Raw genomic sequence first — 7,952 nt, 5'->3', positions numbered from 1 at the left:
CCCCCCCAACCCGATGCTGGCCCTAGATCGTGCCCTCCTAGTGTCTCCCCGCCGAAAACCCGGTCCGTCATACCCCCAAAGTCCCCGTCGAAGCCCAGGTCCCCAGGGCTACCCCCTCCGCGCTCCCCCGTGGCGCTCTACCGCCAAAGCCGCTCACCCTCCCGGTCCCTGCTCTCCCTTGGAGCAGTAGTTCATCTCTTCCCAGCCCCATATTCGTGGTCACCTCGGAAATACCCTCGCTCCCTTTCTCATGCTCAAGACTCCGACGCCAAGACCTTGCCCACACGCCAGCTCTTCTTTTCCTAGCTCCATTATCCCTCCTGTCCCTCCTTTCCCCCACTTCCTGCCCTCCCTCGATTTCCCAAACCCGGTGCGCCCAGGGAGCTGTTCCTTAGATACGAGAGATCCCTGGGAATCGCAAAACTCTCTCAGCCTCCTCCTTCCCCATCACTGGGTCCTTCTGATCATCTTTCTTCCTTTGTCTGGAGAAATCTTCCAGAGAGACACTTCTGTTTTGGATATCCAGCACAGCCCTCTGCAAATACCCCTCCCCCACCTTTCCAGCCCTCCTCCCCCTGAGGAATTCATCTAAGCTTGAGGAATGTTCTCCACTGGGATTTGACTCCTAGGAAAAATGGAACTTACACTTGGGCATAAGGTGGGAAGGGAGCTAACCTTTATTAAGCGCTGGCATGTGCCAGGCACTTCAAAAAGTTATTTAATAGGTAGACCAACCCTACTGTCATATTTTCATTTTACAATAGAGCTTTTACTTTGAACCATTGAATGCTTTAAGAGCATTATGAATATGAACCTTTGAAATAACCCCACAAGATGGGTATTATTATCCTCATTTTATTTGTGAGAAGACCAAGGTACAGAGAGGCTCAGTGTCTCACCCACAAGTTACCTGCTATTAAGCAGAGCTGGGATTTAAATCCAGATCCATCAGTCTTTGCTGGTGATGCACTGAGGATTGTGCAGAAGATGGCTGGACATGAGCCTGGCCCGTAAATTGCACCTTCCTCTCAGTTTTTAGCAGGATAAAAAATGTCATCTGAGTCAGCAAGATTCTTAGCTTTTCCAGGGAATGTGGCCAGTCGATCTCAGCACTTTTTACTGGCATAGCCCTTTAGCAGTGGAGCGCCCCCATCCCTCCCTTGTTAGTCCATGTCTTGCTAAGAACCCATTCAGTCCCTGTACTGAAATTTCAAGGGTGACTAGAATGGAAAGCCGAAAGGCCATAAAAAGCATCTTAATTATCCTGCCTGCATCAAAGCTCAAAGCACTTTTCTAGATGTGATGTTTTTATCTTCTTAGTGGTCCTGTAACCACAGAAAAGACAGGGAATGAGGGTACACCTGAAACTAACGTAACATAGTGCATCAGCTATACTAAAAAAAAGAAAAAAAAAGATAGGAAATAAGAGGAGATCTTACTTGGCTTCTTACGACATACCAAGTCAAAGAGGCAAAGCTGGAAGCAAGATCCAGAGGTCTTACCTCCACATCTTCTCTCCCCATCTACTTTGACCTTTTCCAAGAGCTGGCCACTGGAAGCCTTCAGAGGGATGCTTCTGGTAGGGGAAAGAGGACCAAAAGATGAAAAGGCGAGGAGGTGCAGGAAAACCTAGTATTTGGGAGAAGAGACGGAAGTCCCCAGCAGACACAGCAGGATAGTTCTTCAGTGCCATATATGGTACTGCAGACCGAAAGCAAAGTTCAGGCTCTGAAGGTCAGGATGAAAAAACTCGGTTAAAACTTTAAACATGCTCCACTATCTACTTAATCAACCACCAAATGATTCTTTCCTCCAGTTTCTTGACACCTTATTTGAATTCAGTCTTGCAAAAGAAAGCCCTAAATATTTTCCGTGCTCTGCAGCACCTCCAGGGGTAAGAAGAGTAGTTGACCTGTAGAATCCTTCAGAAGTGGGGATGAAATATGGTCCCCCCTTTGAAATTTTCCAGATAACCTGCAGTGTGTTTGCACGAAGCCATCCCAGGGCTCGTTCCCTCCCCCTGGTGGCCAGTGAAGTGCATTTTCATGCTGTCTAGCTACGGTTTGGTTCCCTTTGCCTTGCTGGGAAGATCCAAGATCAAACCGCACACTAAAATGGAAGGAAACTTCAGCTTCCTCTTAGCAAGTGATTTAGAGTCACATCTCTGGGGGTGCCTGGGTGGCCCATTCAGTTAAGCATCTGATTCTTTTTTTTTTTTTTTTAAGTAGGCTCTATGCCCAGTGTGGGGCCCAACGTGGGGCTCGAACTCATGACCCTGAGGTCAAGACCTGAGCTGAGATCAAGAATCAGATGCTTTGCCTGGGTGGCTCAGTCAGTTGAGCGTCCGACTCTTGATCTCAGCTCAGGTCTCTTTTTTTTTTTTTTTTTTTTTAAGATTTTATTTATTTATTCGACAGAGATAGAGACAGCCAGCGAGAGAGGGAACACAAGCAGGGGGAGTGGGAGAGGAAGAAGCAGGCTCATAGCAGAAGAGCCTGATGTGGGACTCGATCCCAGGACTCCGGGATCACGCCCTGAGCCGAAGGCAGGTGCTTAACCGCTGTGCCACCCAGGCACCCCTCAGCTCAGGTCTTGATTGCAGGGTCACGAGTTCAGGCCCCATGTTGGGCTCCACACTGGGTATGGAACCTACTTAAAAAATAAATTAAATAAATAAATAGAAGTCACTTCTCTGACTGCGGAGGCCCTTACACCAGGGTGTATGTCTGGCTCAGGATGCTGGCAGCCCGCCCTTCGCTCTTTTGTATTCTCTTTAGTCTTTGTCCTTAGAATTTATTGCCTTTCCTCCTTTGATTCCTCAAGGCTGCAAGACTACTTTTGGCATCGAAATTGCTGGGCAGGAGAGTAGGTGGGAACTCCCAGGTTAGCAGGGAGTGGCTGCTGAGACTGGCAAGGAGAAGGCTGGTGGAGTCAATCAGACTTGAGAGGTTCTGGGGGGAGCAGCTTTCGTTCTAAGTCATTGCTGCTTGGGGGCTGGGGATGTGCTCAAAGCAGGACAGCTCGATCCAGATGTCCATGAGGCCGGGCCTCTGGCCTAAAAGAGAGAGATGATCTGGGCATACAAAAATGTTCCCTCTCTCTTAATACTACTATAAGGAAAATAATAGCACCATGGCAGCTGTCGCCTGGCTCCAGTATCAGGGAGACTGTAGAGATGGGACTGGGACAGACTGAAAATACCTCAAGAGGGAGCCATGATTGGCTCTGGTGGATTGCTGGCATGAAGCAATGGGGCCCTGTTTTCCCGAAAAAAATGGAAATCTGGATTTTTATGAGAAAGCTACATTGTCTAGTTCTTGGCAACTACTTCTATTTAAAACTATCACAAGGACACATGGTGGTGGGCTAAGGGAACGTTTCTGTGGGCTAGATTCGACATAAACACATGCACCCCCTACCCCCACCCCAGCAAACTTGGAGCAAGACATTCTCTGTCAAGAGCCTTTGAGAGAAGTCAGCGGGGATTTAGCGTTGGAGATGAAACAGGAAGGAGAGGACGGGGGGAAGAGAAAGCTAGGGGACAAAGGCAAAGCCAAAATAGACGCATGTGGCATTGACCGCTCTCTACCATCTTGCCCCTGACTCAGGTACCATTCAAGTGGCTCTCATGTCATAGATAGCCTAGAATCCAGGGGAAGGTAGGTAAGTACGCTGTGGTGACCAGTTCCTTTAGAAGTATGTGGGCTCAGCTCCTTGTGCCTGGGGCCCTCTCGTCGTGCAAGTGTCAACAGAATTTGATCTTTTTGCTGTTGTTGTTTTTCTCTTTGAAGCAAACAGCAGCAGCCATGACTTGTTCTTACCACTTGGGCAAGGACTCAAAAAAGAGCAAAGACAACTCGCAACTCCGGAGGCCAAATTCAGGGTCAGTTTTCTCTCCTCCAGTTAACATTAACCTTTAGGTAAACGGAGCCACTCCTCCAGGGCTTGGTAAACAGAAGCCGGTTGTGGAGGGCTAGGGGAGTGGACGTGGACGTTTACCTGGAATCAGGGGAGCAGCTCAAGGTCAAGATTTCGTGCACCTTAGGCCTCTTGAACAAGAATGAGCCTGTTTACTGGGAAAACGGACTCACAAGGCCCAAGTGTCATTGGTTCGTTGTGCCACGTACAACTCTTTGTCCCCCCGCTCAAGTGTCGCCATAAAGGGGCTTGGCTGTAAGTGCAGCCCTCTTCAGCAAGAGAGAAACCCGTCATGATCCTTGGCTGACTTCATAATGCTGCCCTTCCTCTTGGCGATGGTCGTGAGCATTCAGTGTGATGGTGTATGGGATAACTCTTCGAGAAACATAAAGAAATCCACTCCCATAAGGGCTTACTATTAAGTTATTCCTAGGTGGCCTCCAAGTTAGAGCCCTCCACTCCTCCATTTTGGATTGGGAAAAGGGCACAGAGATGTGGAAGGGTGCAGTAATGTTAAAAACATGGCCCATAGGGTACAAAAAGTTGTCTAGAATTAGCAAGTGTGGGTATGGAGGAAACGTGATTCCCATGAGATTGTGTGAGTCTGTTGGGCCTGCTGTTATCACGTATTGCTGGTGGTAATCCAAATTGTTGGGAGTCCCTCTGGGAAACAACATGGCAAGATAGATAGATAGATAAATAAGCTAGATAAAATAAAACCAGAAGCGATATAATTTTTATATTAACCTAGTAATCCTGGTTCTGGATATATATCTTAAAAAAAAATCCTCAAGAAGTAAAAGGCCTTCTATACACGAAATTGCACATTTCAGAGCTATTAATATAATAGCAAAATTGGAAGCAACTTACATTGCAACTTACATGGCAATGGTCGGTTAAATTCAGACACATTCCTTCAGTGAAGTATTATTACACAGCCATTAAACACCGGAAACGGGCGCCTGGGTGGCGCAGTCGTTGGGTGTCTGCCTTCGGCTCAGGGCGTGATCCCAGCGTTCTGGGATCGAGCCCCACATCAGGCTCCTCCTCTGGGAACCTGCTTCTTCCTCTCCCACTCCCCCTGCTTGTGTTCCCTCTCTCGCTGGCTGTCTCTGTCCAAAAAAAAAAAAAAATCTTTAAACACCAGAAACATGTAAACTTTGTCACCACCAAAAGGAAGTTTCTGATATGATATTAAGTGTGTGGGGGAGGAGCAGATAGAAAATTGTTTATTATGGTTAAGATTACGGAAGAATAATTATGCTTAGAATTTTTTTAAAAAGATTTTATTTATTTACTTGACAGAGAGAGAGAGAGACAGCCAGCGAGAGAGGGAACAAATGCAGGGGGAGTGGGAGAGGAAGAAGCAGGCTCCCAGCGGAGGAGCCTGATGCGGGGCTCCATCCCAGAACGCCGGGATCACGCCCTGAGCCGAAGGCAGACGCTTAACGACTGAGCCACCCAGGCGCCCCTATGCTTAGAAATTAAGAATCAAAGAGAATATGCCAAAGGGGCAGTTACTCTACCAGGATAGGAAAGCCATGGTGATTTTCCACCCTATCCTTTTCTAACCTCCCTTTAATGTTTTGTTATTTCATTATAATAAATTATCATAAAGACATTACTATTTCTAAAAGCCCAAGAGTCGATGAGGGAAGAACAGATAGTCAGTAGCAAGGGCGTCAAAGGACAGGGGTTGCCATGGTGAGGAGGTTGGCAGGGTTTGGGAGGTAAAGAGGAGGAGGAGCCCCAGAAAGTTGGCTATACGGTCATAGAAGCCTTGGATGTGAAGGAGATGGATCAGTTAATTGGATCTGGACTGTTCTGGGTTACCCAAAGGCACACTAAGCACATTCCTAAGGATTATTGAAACAGTGGCATTAAAAACCATTAAATGAATTTGATATTTGAAATTTCAAGCAAACAACAAAGAAGTCATCATGGGAATGGGGCGAGGGGGACAAGAACTTTGCTGGACTTCCTTATCAGTATTTTAGCATTTGGTCTTGTTTTTGTGTTGAACTGCATGGTGCAGGAGACACGGTAGCCTTTTCTGTGGTTGGGATCTCTGAAGGTCTCCGTCTGGCCCTGGGCTTGCATTGTGTCCAATCAGCTAGGTATTGACGCTGCGTTCCACGAGTTACCTTTGCATTCACAAATCATCAGCAGCAGGCGGGGCATGGGAGGTTCAGTGCAGCGTGGAAACAGTTAACAGACCTCCTCAGAGCACCTCATCTGTACCCCCTGGGACTAACTCCCTCAGTTGGGAAGGCTTAGGGCTTGGTTTTGAGGCTGTCTCCAGACACTCCCTCATTTTAATAAGATTGTTTACCATGCTATGCCATGCATAGCATCTCAGCCTGCTCCTGAAAATCCCAGGAGGGCAAAACCAAAGCCAGGGTTGGCTGAGTGAGTCCCCAAGGTCAGAGTCCCCAAGAGCAAAAGGTGGAATCAGCTCTCTCCCCGAGCTTGTACCAACCGTGGAGGTGGGGTGGCATTTTCTAATCTGCAGTCCTCACCGGGTCTCAGAGCTGGTCTACCACCCAGATGAGCAAGGGAGGGGGTCCCCCTGCAGGCGGATCCCAGTAACTGCTGCTCCCTCTGCTTTCTCCCCAGGGTGCACAGGGATTTCCCCAGAGCCGCCTCCCAGGCTGGGGAGATGCCCCAGTGCCTGCCTTTGGAAGGTGAGGAAGGGGCTGACTCAGAAGAGCGGGAGGACAGTTCCCAAGAAGATCCGAAAGAGATCATCACCCTGGCTTTCGTGAGCGAGAACACTGGGGTGCAAGAGGGGCTTCAGGATGCCCAGCAGCAAGGCAAGAAGAAGAGGAAGAAAAAGAGGTTAGGACTGAAAGATGGGGAATGGGGATCCATGTTGTTGGGAGCAGAAGGGACCTAGGGGGGACGGGGCCTTGGCCACAAATGAGAGTTCAAGAGATGTTGTGTGTGCTGAGAACTTCAAAATCACACCCCCTTCAGTTCATAGGAGAAGAATCCACCTGACGATGTTTTATAGAATCAAATAATGGTGTGTAATCTCACACCACACCTCGTCCTAATCTTCATTCTATTTGTGTTTAGAATGCCTTTTTTTTTTTTTTTAATTGTGTAGGGAGAGACAATTTCCTCGTTTTAAGGAAGTGCTTATTGTCCTGGGAACTTAGTGCATTTTAAGTACAATGAAACTGACGCTGAGTCCTTAGGCTCCGCTTGTGGTTTCTGCGTCCTGGTTTGCTAGTCCGTGGCACCTTGCTCCCTTCGGGGACAACGAATCACTCCTCAGACTCACCGATGCCGGAAGGCTTGTCCACTTTCTAACTCACCACTTCCTTCAGTGGGGGGCAAGAGGAGGGAGACTAGGAAGTAATTTGGTCCAAAAGATGTTCATTTCCTGTTCCCGATGGGCTGCTGGAGTAGAAGGATGGAGGAGGTGTTGATGTTCATATGAAGCTGAAGCAGAGTTAGTTACAACCGTGATACAGAATTTCTACCTCTGTGGGCAGAACACTGGTAGAGTCCATGTCTTCCGCCACTCTGCAAACCCGTGGGATCCATCCGTGTCTTCAATCGTCGGGGGTTAGACCAGGCTGAGTGGGGCAGCGTGGGTTTCATGCAGCCCCGCCCGGGACCGGATGCTTCTGGGTGGGGTCACTTGTTCTGGCAAGTGTGTCTGTCTCTGTCTTGCTTTCCTTTTTCTCTTTTTCAGATGATTGGTGATCAATCTCTCCACCTGCCGATATGAGAGCGGTGAGCATCTGCATTCAAGGAATCCAGGACGGGACCCAGTGGATTACCCCAAAGGGTGGGGAAGGGCCGCTCTTGTATATTCTTGAGGATGAAAAGGGGGTGTCTCCATATCCCATTGTTTCCTTCCTCAATTAACTATTTGAGGAAGTTGGGAATCTTGTTCCAAGAAAATGCGGGTTTTGACCACAATGGTGTGTTATTTCAGCTCTCTATAGTTCTTATCTAGGCTTATTTGGGAATCTGATTGTAGGGAAGGCAGCTGTTGCTCCTCGTTAGGGCACGAGTTAGAG

This window comes from Ursus maritimus, unplaced genomic scaffold (genome assembly GCF_017311325.1).
Source record: "Ursus maritimus isolate PB19 unplaced genomic scaffold, ASM1731132v1 scaffold_24, whole genome shotgun sequence".
Taxonomy (NCBI): domain Eukaryota; kingdom Metazoa; phylum Chordata; class Mammalia; order Carnivora; family Ursidae; genus Ursus; species Ursus maritimus.
Note: the sequence above shows the minus strand (reverse complement) of the source record.